Source organism: Phaenicophaeus curvirostris, chromosome 10 (assembly GCF_032191515.1).
Source record: "Phaenicophaeus curvirostris isolate KB17595 chromosome 10, BPBGC_Pcur_1.0, whole genome shotgun sequence".
Classification (NCBI taxonomy): domain Eukaryota; kingdom Metazoa; phylum Chordata; class Aves; order Cuculiformes; family Cuculidae; genus Phaenicophaeus; species Phaenicophaeus curvirostris.
In genome coordinates, this window is record NC_091401.1 from 11,956,851 (window position 1) to 11,969,735 (window position 12,885).

Genomic DNA, 12,885 nt, shown 5'->3' on the forward strand with positions numbered 1-12,885 from the left:
CTGCATTTGACAACAAAATGCATTTGACTTATTTTGTGCATAGCTTAGAATTCAGGGCAGTCAACAGCTCTTGCTCTTCTAAAGCGTTTAGGAATGGTAAACAAATTGGCAGATAATTACATTCTGTCTCTTAGCAACCTTAACTGTCTTACAAAGAAGTTATTGGGCTTTTTTTTTTTTCTGATGTATTCTGGTAATGCCATTATTTCCACAAATTTTAGACCCAGCCTGACAACCTCCTTTTGTACAGAACTTCCTGAATCAGTCCATCATTAAATGACAGCAAAGATCAGTGAGTGAAAGCTACCATCTTGTTTGTAATCCCTTAAGACAACAATTCATAATAAACATACTGAGGACAAACAAATAACTAAGTAGGAAGAGGCTAGTCAAAATATTTTGTCATGAGCCTAAATAGCCTTTTCCACCACCATAACTGCAAACAAATACAATATAGAAACCTGTCATTTAAATACAAAGCTTTAGATAGCAAAATCTCTTAAATATTTAACTAAATAAGTGAAAGAAAGCCTGGAATAGAAGAGAGGTTTGGGCCATTTTTTTCAAAAAAAGATTTGATTTTGGAAATCTCTTTTGAAAATGCAATCCCACTTGTAGGCACAAAGGAATTATGAAAAGCCGGTTCTTTGGCTGCACACAAAAGAGAAAACATTGCTGCCACTATGCTGCTTCTGCAGATCTAGCACAACACGGCTGTAGCAGACTGTGAAGAGCGATTGTCAAAAATCTTCCCTACATTCCAGTGAAGCGTGCAGGGCCTTTGCTCAGCACCATCCTAGGAACAAAACGATCTCAAAGTTCTCTTTCCCACTTAGTAAGAACAGAGCAGGTATTGATAACAAAGTAGTTTATGTTGAAAAATCCAAGCTATCATAAAATAGAACTAAAACAGAAAACTAAAATACCTTATCCTGTCAAGATACATTATATTACACATCATCTTAAGAAATCTCCTCACTCAAGCACTGATTTCACATCAGGTCCTCGTACGATCCCTGGCAGAGGTGCACAGGTACACACTTCAGAAGAGAACACCACTTTTGTCTGTGTCCCTAATAATAAACATAATACTACTTCTCTGTTTAATGGTAAATTTATGTACAAGTACCTCTCTACTTCACAAAGTAGGTTATTGGTCCCTTACCATGGATCATCTCCAAAATGGTAAGGGAACAATAAACTCATTTGGAACAGAAGGAACCAGCAGTCTCTCACTGAATAGCATTAATTATAAGTATTTGCACCTTGACTGATTGCTTGGGAAATGAAGATGAAAGCCTGACAGACTAGAACCAGACATTGAAAACAGGTTTTTCTTAAGTTCAAAAGCAACACCATCAATCACAAAAATGACCAATTCTTTAATGTGGACCTGAGAGTTGGGGTTGGTTGCTCTATAACTCTTGGTAAATTGCATCTGCACAGCAGACAGACTAAATAACGGTTGGAAGGAGGGTGCAATTAAGACTGTATCAGTCTTTCTCCTATTTTTTGTTGCTGTGCAGAGTTTTGTTATCCATTTTAGTCAGGCACTTGGAGATGTAAGCACCTGGGCTCAAAATGAAGTGCCAGCCACAAAAACCTCAGGCTCCAGCTGGTTGAGAAAGAAAAAACAACGCCACTTCAGTCAGACATTTGACAGAGGAAAGGTAAACAGAATGGGAATGGGATTCCTTTCCACTGTGGGCTGTTTTGGTAAGGAATCAGTTTTCCAGCAGCTCCTTTCAGCACGGACTTTTCCTCAAGAACAGTGCCAGCGGGAGTCAGGCATGACACCAGCAGCAGCATGCGCCATGCTTGTCCTTTATGCAGGGAAACTGGGACGAGACTGCATTTCTGATGTTCTCCTTCCCTTTGAGATCATGAAGGTGAAAACAGACTAACTTGTTCAGCTCCAGTCCTATCTTATAACTTTTTTCTCACCACCACTCACTCCGTTGAGACTTCACCCCTCAGATTTGCTAGTCAAACGCCACATCCTAACTTCTCTTAAACAAAGTCAGGAAAACCTTGTGTCAGGTTACATTTTGCTGGGTGAGGAGTTAGAGGACATTGTCATCGCCTTTTTCATCAGGTCTAAGAGGAAGTGCACTAAGCAGCAAGAAGCAAAGGTGTTCACAGGCAAATAGAATCATAGAATACTTTGGGTTGGAAGGGACCTTAAAGATCATCCAGTTCTCAGTCCCCTGCCATGGACCGGGACACCTCCCACTAGATCAGGCTGCCCAAGGCTCCATCCAACCTGGCCTTTAAGACCTCCAAGGAGGAAGCAGTCACAACTTCCCCGGGCTACCTCTTTAGTGAATGCTTTGTCTGTACTGGAAAGGATTGGTTTTCTTTTTATTGTTCTGCCCTCATTTATCCTCCTGTAAGAGGCCACAGGAGGCAAAAGCAGAAGGTGTGTGCAGAAAAGCAGGATATTGTTCACTCAATTTCACCAAAGAGCCTCTTAATTTCTAATTATAAAATAATTAAAAAAACCCTTACTACTTTATCTTCACACATAGTTGTTTTTCCAAATGAAAGACAGACAGAAGAAAACATCTATAAGCAGAGTCCTGTCACCCTTCATCCATTTTTTAATATCTCAATACAGAATCTAAATGGAGAGGAAGGAACTTGGGCAAGATAATGCTAATGAAAACTATGATGTTCAAACACAGTTTTCCTTTAAAAAGCCGCTGGGGCTAGAGCAGTCACATGGCAAAATGATGTGTGTCTGGGTCTGTGCCTGCCTGTTTAATAAGCCATGAAGCTCTTTGGCTGAACTAGCGTGTATGTCATGTGATACAGGGGTTGCCATGGCAAGCACATATGCAGTTCTTGATCTGCTTCATCACAGACATAGCAGAATTCAGGTTAACAATGCAGGAATATGATTTCCTAGGAACAAAACCTACACTTTGCTTAGCCTAACACTGCAGATGTAAAGCTGAAACACTTCAAATTTTCTTATATGGTATTTGTGGTACACTGATTAAAAACTTTTAATCTCAAAACAAGAGCCACATAACATAAATGCTATCAGTTCAGTCTTCAAAAACATCTGCATACTTGGGTGAATTTCAGGATACTTTCCATTTAAATAAACAGAAATTTGCATTTGTGCTTCAGCTCTCAAAGCACAGATATAGCTAGTAGAGAGGTGAACAAGGGACAACTTTTCCAGCAAAATAACAAATAATATGTCAAACCAACTCTAAAAATCAGTACGTGATTTTTTTTTAATCTGGCAATCCACAGGCTGGCAGTTAACGCAAAAGATTCCTGTGAAAAGACCTTCCTGACACTAAGGCAGCAAACTTATCATCAGAATTTTAACACCCAATACCAAAATTAAGCAGCTTGTTAACAGTAACAGGCTGATGAAGGCCTACATCATAGAGGCTGCCATTCCTAATTTAGTGACAGAATACAGCTGGAACTACTTGCAACTCAAAGCCAGGTTTATTGAGATTATTCTATTCCTGCAGAGTCAGCCATAAGAATATTTTACCTGACTAAGGACAATTCCAGTGAGGCAACACTCCTGCACTTTTAGGAACCTTACTGAGGTGCCAGGATCTAACATGAAATGCCCAAAGACCTTTGGCATACTTTGACCTTCAGTGGTTAATACACATTTAGGCAATTTTCATGTATACTACTGCCCTGAGAGAAAATGCCTTCAAGTCCAGAAATTATTTCTGATACTACAGGACAAAATATCTAAGTAAAAATTAGGAGTCTAATCATGAAGAATGAGTGCCCAAGCCTCTGGGCTATTAGTAATAACCAGTAAACTTCAATGCAATTGGAATTTTTATCAAAAGTATAGACCTTTGTAGAAGTGTTTGAAAAGGGATAACCTGTATCAAAAGGAAAATTGATTCTCAGTGTTTCCTTCCAGCAAGAAAAAACAAATAAAAACCCAAAACCCTTCCAACCCAAACAATTTTATGCTTCTACAATTCCTTCCACTGTGACACTGGCTTCCAAACTCTTCCCATTACTTACATGGTGCTGGTCATGAAACCTATGGCACTGTACATACTTGTAATTCCTACCAACTCGGGGCAAACGGAAGTGCAGAGCTCTCCCAGCACATACAGAACAAGATGTTGCTTTTGTTCTTCCCCCTTATTTAAAAATACTGCAGTGGGACTTCATGGGTTAATTTCAGACCATTCTCTTTAGCCTTATGCTTCTTACTCCACTTACATTCATCATGTCCCCACACATCTCATTTCTGCTGTGTATCATAATTTTTTTCCAGCAATACAAAGGAAAATCCCCATTGCAAATCACTTGTTGATTTAAAAGAATCTGAATACTAAAACAAAGTGATGATCTAGGATTTCCTCTCCATTAGAGTGGGCAGCATTTAGCATTGATTGTTATTATTTTTAATCAGATGTCCATAAAATTGAAGACCTGCATCACTACTAAGCCAATCAAGATGTTTCTCCCATAACAAATTGCATAATGGATTACATGGATTTTTACTGAAACTACCTTGAGTGCCTCTGCTGATGGAAGATGAATATCAAAATCTAACCACCAAAATACTGGAAGCACTTTCAAGATGCAAACAACGGGTTTTATTGTGCTACTCTGTTTTGTTTATGCCAAAATTACTGACATCTCTCTTAAGTCCATCCCATTCCCAAAAACCAGATAATTAAATCATTGGTCAGAGCTAATTTTAACTAGTCTCTCTTTGTTTACTTTTTCAGACTTGCACATAGTGGAGGGCTGCAGGGTTGTCTCACGTCAGAGATAAAGCTGACCAGAAGATAAATAATGTTTCACAGTCCCCAATACTTCTCTTACATCCTTGAGCTTTCTGCAGGCAGCAGGAATTTGCTTCTCCATAACTGCATGCAGAGAAGAAAAACAAACTTTATGTTTAATTATACAAGATTATTCTCTAGATGGGCTACATTTTTAAACAATCTTTTTTGCAATACTAAAGGAGTCAGCAGTTTCCTTTTGTCTTTAAAGATTCAATTAAAAGTATGTTTCAGAAATTAAATTACAGCATGAAATTAGCTAAGGGTATGAAATACTGCATTTGCCCTAGCATTCAGGGAAAGGCTGTACAAAGCAATTCACTTAATGGCTCCTAGCATGTGATCTCAACTTAATAACTAAAGTGCCCTCAGCTAGCAGAGGATCTACTGGTGAGAGACGCCCCATATAATCCACCAAAAGGGGAAATGGATTAATCTCAGGTAAATCTTATTAATCTATGGTAAACCCTAAAAGATCAAAAATGAGAGTAACTGTCAAGTAACGTGTATGTTGGCAGCAATATTTCTGGCGGTATTGTCTGGCTGTGGCCTCCTCAATCTTGCCATATTCCAGAAGCATCTGCCAGAGTCTACGGAAGCATTTCTTTCTCTCTAGCTTTCAGAGAGATAACTGCTGGATGTAATTCATCACAACCACTGGGAATACACTTCAGTTTATTCCTTGCTTTACTAATACAGGGAAGGAAATGAGCAGTCCCCTAACTCTTTAGCTGTCCCGTTAGTCACCTGTTGGGTACAATTGCAGCTCGTGCTGTGAGCTGTCTTCATGCTGCATGCGTGCACTGGATTAGGGTTTCAGGGGAGTCTGATTTCCATGTGGTGTCCTTTGTTACTGTGTAATAACAAAGCAAATAAAAACCTTCACCATTTATTGCCTTGTGTGGGACCAAACCAGCTCACTTTGCTCATTCGCAGACCCCTAGCAGCTCGCTGGGGGAGGTGGTGTCTACCCCAGTAGCACCCAGCACTCCCAGCTCCCAGCAGAGCAGGGTCATCCTGAGGGCTGAGTGGTGCCCACCTCCTCCTGATTCCATCACGGCCTCTTAGCACCAGAGGTGGCTGCTGAGACTGTATCATTGATGAAGGCACCATGCTGCAGACACACTCTGCATAGTGGGGTTTATTTTGCTTGCTTGGATTTGGGCTGGGGTCTGGGGACCTGGGGAAGAAGGGAGTATTTGTTGCTTTGGTTTTGTTTGGGTTTTTTTTAATATTTCTAAACTAATTGCACTTAGGATTACAAGTCAGAGCAGAAAGCCAGAAGGAAAACTAAAAGGAGTCTCAAATTAACTATAAAACCTACAGCTAGTAATGTCTCTGCAATCCATTTCTTCTCTAATATCTCCTTACTCCCATTTTAATCCAATCACAAAAATCTAATCAGTGCACATGCACATTCCTGTTTGCATACAAATCTTAGCCACTGATCTAGCACATAGCTTGGCAACAAGATGCCCAGCACCAGATGCTTCTGCTGCAGAGGTGGTCTGTACCCACAATATATCGGCTAAAGCCAAGAGCAGACTATCTTCTTCAGGCTAAGAAAAGAACTACCCCTAGTAAATTATCAAGCAGCAGACTATGTTTGTGCTTTCCTGTGGAGGAAAATAAATTAATAACTGTGTTCCCACTGAATATTACAGACAGTTTGGGCAGATTTTGCAAAGTACACATAACTGAAAGTGCATGTGTGCACATTTAGGAGTGGAGCTAGTGCAATTTTGCTACTTAAGGGTGATGAGAAAACTTTCTGCATGTCCTCTGCACAAGTACCTGTCCTTCAGCTTGTCACAAGAATTCTTAATTCTGGTCACAGGAATTAGAACATTTGTTAGGTGTCAGTGGGCTTCAGCATGAAGCACTTTTTTGGTTACTGGAAGCCTTGAGTGAGAACAGATCAATGCTTCAATTTTACCAGCACTCCTGAGCTACAATGCATTAATGTTACATGACATTAATTGTGCTGGTTTACTGAATGTATTTCTCCATTAATGAAGCCCATCCAAGATTAGTTTTAAAGACGCTTGCCTGGGCATGCTTGAAAACAGTCTTTTTACCTTGTCTTCACAGTAAGAGTTTTCATACATTTCTGCTCTATTCCCTGCTGTTTCATAATATCCTTGAAGACATTTACCAAACAAATGCAAACCTTCCACTAGAAACAACACCACCACCAGAAGAGATGTTTATGCAAAATATCTACATCCCTACAGCTCTACCTGCTAAGAGGGGCTTTTTTCATTAGAGGCAATGTCGGACAATTTTAACTACTGGGTTAAAATTACAATCCCACATCCTACAGTTAGAGCAATGAAGAGAGTGAGGAAAACAAGAGAAATAAAATAGAAATGGGAACAAATTACTAAAAACTGCACATTAAGATCCCCAGCATCTCTCAGCAATGGTATGCCAAGGACTTTCTCCCAGTTGTACCACAGACCTCCTCCAGAAAGACTCACTCTGCCAAGGAGGACCCAGCCTGCAGGTCATCCGCAAACATATGTGCAAATGGAACTGGAGTGAGTCCAGTTTCCTCATTCACAGGTGGTCAGACAGCCTGTGAATACCAATATCATGGAGTCATTTAGATTGAATTTTAACAAGAGGTCTGTAACCCTTTCAAAAGTCCTCTGTGCTCTCTACGACCCCCACACTTCTAATTATGCTTTTAAACACAGCAAAACAACCCTGAGCAAAAATGCACTCACACATTGGGCCTGCACATGCCTGAGCAATTCGTGGCATGAAGGAGGGAAAGAGATCATGTAACTTCCCAGAAAGAGAGCAAAAGTTACAGGAAGAAGCCTTAAAATGATGTAAGATTTATTGAAATATCATCAAGATTTAGATACCAAATTGATAATGATTTATGCTTTATGTCCTTGGTATTTGGGATCACCAGGCAGGCTATCAGCCTACAGGGTAAATTTTAATGACATTTGTTGCATGACTGCCCTAAAATAAAACTTCCTAGAATAACAGCAACAGAAATATGATATAGTTTGCATTGTGTCTGTTGTTTATTTTGTGTGTCAGTAATACAGGCGGCCATATGGATGCAAGCATTTGGAAGGGAGGATTTGTTGGCTAGATCATCACATCTGTTTACTTATGAACACAACAAAAATACATTTGAAGGTCACTGACTGCACAGCCATTTCACTTACTTCTGATGAAAAAAAAAAAAAAGCTATCCAAGCCACTTTCCTAAACAATCCAAATTCAAAAAGAATCTGCAATATTTTCATGAGGAAAAGGATTTGAAGTCATAGGAGAATTAGTCTCCATCACATTTCATCAGCCATTTCCACCATAAAGGTGGTATCAGAGCAATGATTTAACCTCTGGTGAAACAAGTACACAACATGTCCAGGAGGAAGATAAAGAAAAGAGCCAGTGCCACAGTTAAGCATCCTCATAAAATATATCTTTTTGTTAAAGGAGAACATAGCCCTGACCTCCCACCCAAGAATCACGTTCACTGCATGAACTCAATTTGAATTTAAAAATCAAACCTGCACACACACACACACAATACCCTCACACTGACACCAAAACAATAACAACAGGTTTCCAAGCTTGTAATTTATAAGACCTCGTTCATGTGCTTTCAGGTGTTTCAACTGAGACCCTTGCCATAATCGGAAATATTTGTTGCCCTTCTATCACCTTGTTGTTGATGTCTGACTGTAAACATACTGGAATCTAAGGAAGCACAAATACGATCGCAGATTTAGAACTGTGCAAAATTTCAACTACAAATGTTCAGAAAAAGAAGAAATAGTATCTTAAAAATTCTATCACCTAAAGTTTGGGGGATTTTTTGTTATTACAAGACAGTTATAAATAGTAAGTTCATAATTAAATGATTTTATGTTGGTTATTTGTGATTCTAGGAGAAATCTTCTGGTAGAAACTCCTCAGTATATCCATATACTCTAACATTATACAGATTTTTTCAGCAAAACAGAGCTTTTGGCAGTGAATAATCCCATGCATAGAAATATTTTTATATTTGCTTGCTGTCTCCCACACTAGATAACACTTAGCTTTTAGCTGAAGGACGCATAACTTATGCCTTTTTCATGAGGGAACTTAAGGATAGGAACTACAGAAAACTACAGATAGATAATATCAGGATTCAACTCAATAAAACAAACAAAAAAAACCATGATCTTACTTTTGCTGACTGGTTAGTCTTCAATATGTGATTTACCAAAGAAAGGAGAGGTTAGGATGACAGCTGTTCACTACAATTCCTTCTTTATTACAAGAGCTTAACTCTGTCACTGGCTGGCTGGCCCATTTCTGCTAGCTTTAGCACAGAGCAGCGCTCCTAAAAGCTCCTCCTCTTAACAGCATCTGTCTGTATACTTCTCTCAACAAGCAGAAACAAGGCTTTCCACAGAGCCATTTAGGTGCTGGAAATGGCTACAAGAAAGGGAAACTACCAGAAGCAGAAAAAAAAAATACTTTGTTGGCTAAATCCAGGATTTGACAGATAGAAATTCCTGCCCATTAACACCATCAGCTTTACACCAGATCAGTCAGAACTCTCTTGTGTTACAAATCAGAATGAAGACTTCCTCGACAGAAAACTTAGCTTGAACGATGCCTAAAAAGTAGAAGCCAGAATTTGAAAGCATGCATCTCCTGTGAAACTGTACAGCTCCAGCCACTCCCTATGGTTAATGCAACATGTCTCAGCCTTCAGAGATGGAGAGTTCATTATTTGTTTCTTACCAAGATTTTGTATTTATACAATTAGAAAAAGCACTTGGCAATACACAAGACTATATACAATAGATAAAAAGTATTTAAATATATGTATTTCAATTACAGATGAGTCAGAAAACAATTGCTCATTCTAACAGATGCTCTATGTAAACTCAAAATACTCACCTTTTCCCTAGCACTCACAATACCTGAGGCAAATCTACCTTCTGTTCCCAGAAATCCTGCCTATGGCAGGTACGATATTATGGCAAAAACGTATCTCAGTACTGCAACCTTATTGCTAGTGAAGATGATATTGCTTCATAACTTCATTTGCAATTTATAACCTCTGTGGGAAATATGCCAGCATGTTCTCTTGGTCTGGACAGACAATGATTTAGACATTTTTTCTTCCATTTTTTATTCTCCTAATCTAGAATAAAAGATGGAAAAAAAATGTCTAAAAATTAGACCAAAATATATAAACTAACATCTATTGTGGCTTACTCTCAGCTGCTGATCAGCACATTAACCTTATTTTCTCTGCATGATTGCTAAGTATCATACAAAAATTAGGTCAGAAATTCAGATCAGATCAGCTGACTCAGCCCAGCAAGATCAGACAAAGACTAGTTGCTGGTTTTTTTGGTTTTTTTTTTTCCAATCCAATCCAAAGTGTTTTATCCCCTGCAATGTACAATGGATTGGAAGATTTTTTCCCCACAATTAACCTATCGGAGCCATACATGATGAGATAGCAATCACGCTGAAGGCATATCAGCGCTACTGAAGAAATGCAACACAACATATCCTTAGGAAGGCAGAACATACAATCAAAAGTCTTATTGTCTAGGTCATTTTTCAGATCTTGTTTCCAAAATGCTCAGGCAAATGTATTTCAATAAACTTGTAAGTCATTCAGCATAGTTATGAGATGATTTAGGTAAATAACAGCTGCTTCTAAATAGTGCTGTGTGTGAATACCACCACTTTATTAGATAATAAATTACTCATTATTATGTTGTTAATACACATGATCACCCTTGTTCTAGAAGAGACTATCTGAACACTAAAATTGAATAGCTCTCAAAAAACTCAATAACCAGACTATTCTATAATTTTGAGTAGGTGCCAAAGACTTAGAGCTGCTTTATTTTGTTTCCCATAAGCAAAAAGAGAGTGTTTCCTGGAACTCCCACTCCTGCTGAAAATCTACCTGTAGTCAATCACAGGGGACAAGTTCCTTGTTGCTAAGGTGATTGTTTTCAGCTGTTGGTAGTATCCAGACTGGCAGCACTGTTATCACTGCACATGTGCACCACTTGCTCTCTAGGCCACACTATCAGGAGTTAGGGATAACAAATATCAACCAAGATAAGGTAATAACCTAAGGAAAACAGTACAGAAAAAAGAAATCAATAATCCTGATTTGCCTTTCCTGACTGCTCTGTTCCGATAGACAACATGGTCTCAGATGAATCTCTGGAGGTTACTACATGGGGCAGACTCAATTGCAGTCAGCCTAAGAGACTTAGACATTGGTTCCTTTAGCCAAATCAGATGTTCTCCCTTGGTCTTCCATTGCATTTAGTTTTCCCTGAATCAAGTGTTGATCACCAATACCTCATTTTTCATCTCCAAGTTTGCACAGGAAAAAAGAGAAAAAGACTCAAAGACAATTTTTCCCAACATTATTTTCTCTGATGGAAAACATTTACCACCTGAATGCTACTGAGATAAGCCAGGCAGGGAGGGAGAAGTGGGGGTCCACTGCAAGCATGGTTTCCCACAGAAGAGTGGTATGTTAAAGAGCTGTTGATGCCTCCAATCTAAATACACATGCTGTTCATCAGATAAACCCACTGTATTGCTAGTAACCTTCTTTGTCTCTTCTCGTTCTGTATCTGAGGAGCAGAGCTCTGTTCTCAGTGATCTCAGTTCAGCATGAGCAGGAATTTCATGGTCTGGCTCAGCCCTAAATCATCTACGGTTATCCAAAGCTCTTCATCAAATCACTTCGCCAAGATCAATGAATAAAACCATGTAAACTGACCACAAGGCAGGAAATACTATTACCACCATTCAAAGTAGGAGGAAAAGCTTTGAAAGAGCACTATAAAGAACCGGGCAGCTCCACAACATATTCCACCAAGAAACTTATTCATACCAAAAACTTGTTCTGGCACTTATTGACAGGGTCACACAGGCAAAACCACATGTAAACATGTTAGCCAGGGCACAGTCTAAGCATCTGTCAGCTCTGAAGACTACATTCTAAATATATCTGTATACATTGACAGTTTTACTCAGCTTATCATCAAGTGAAGAAATTGTTAAAAGGACTGGGTAATTTTTCTAGCCAATTCAGAATTAATGAAACAGTGAAGTTTCAGTAAATTGAAAGTACTTGAAAGTTTGATTAGTTATTTTTGCTTTTCCTCAGAGGGGAAAAGACAATGTAAGATGAGAAAGTCCTCTTCATTTCACTATTTTAAAATAGCTATTTATTGACTGGTACTTTTGTATGCGCATACTTCACAGGTGAGACATACTCAAATCCTTCCTCTCCTTAATGCAACTAGAACTTAACTTCCATCTCCACCATATTAAGAAATATTTCTGGGTGGGTGGCCCCACCCTTTCATCTTGGAAATCTTACAATTCATGTATATATTCAGTAATCATGAGAGAGTTGAAGACTAAACAAAGATGACAAGAACGAAACAAAATGTGTAGCCAGCATAACTGAATCATAGAATCATAGAATATCCAGGTTGGAAGAGACCCACCAGATCATCGAGTCCAACCATTCCTATCAAACACTAAACCATGCCCCTTAGCACCTCGTCCACCCGTGAAACAAACACAATCCCTCCTGTATTAATCTGCTGCAAGGAAAAACGTATTCTTTCATGAACTGGTGCACAGTAGAGCTTCTGCTACAAGCAGCCTATGCCTTCCACTCCCCAGTACTTCAAATCCTCTTAAAGATCACTCAAAAGATGAGTTCTCAAGATAATTGTCCAGAAGGTACCAAAATACACACTGCATAGGCTTTCATCAGTCACCTTAATTTCACATTATTACCCCCCTAACCAAATCAGTGACAACCCAAAAAGTTCTGCTTCCTGTAATGTAAAGCATACATTTCCATTACTTCTTATCCATCCTCTGTGGTGCTCTTTCTTTTAGCATTCCATCGCAATTACCAGACTACCAAGGCATTGCTGGAACATTCACAGCACAGCATGTCTGTTACACCTGAGTGTACAGTACCAAGATATAGCCTAAAATTCACAAAATCATATAATAGTTAGGGTTGGAAGGGACCTTAAAGATCCTCTAGTTCCAACCC

At 39.0% G+C, this 12,885-nt stretch overlaps 1 protein-coding gene across 4 annotated transcripts in view; it reads right to left on the reverse strand.

Moving 5' to 3' along the window:
- Window positions 1-12,885, reverse strand: part of NYAP2 (neuronal tyrosine-phosphorylated phosphoinositide-3-kinase adaptor 2) — a 149,997-nt gene that overhangs the window by 128,938 nt on the left and 8,174 nt on the right. The window contains exon 1 of one of the 4 annotated variants that reach the window (XM_069864536.1): window positions 8,995-9,125. The exons of the other annotated variants lie outside the window; for them this stretch is intronic. The gene's annotated coding sequence lies outside the window, so the exon portion shown is untranslated. Of the gene's footprint in view, window positions 1-8,994; window positions 9,126-12,885 lie in introns of those variants that run through there. 4 annotated transcript variants of the gene reach the window in all.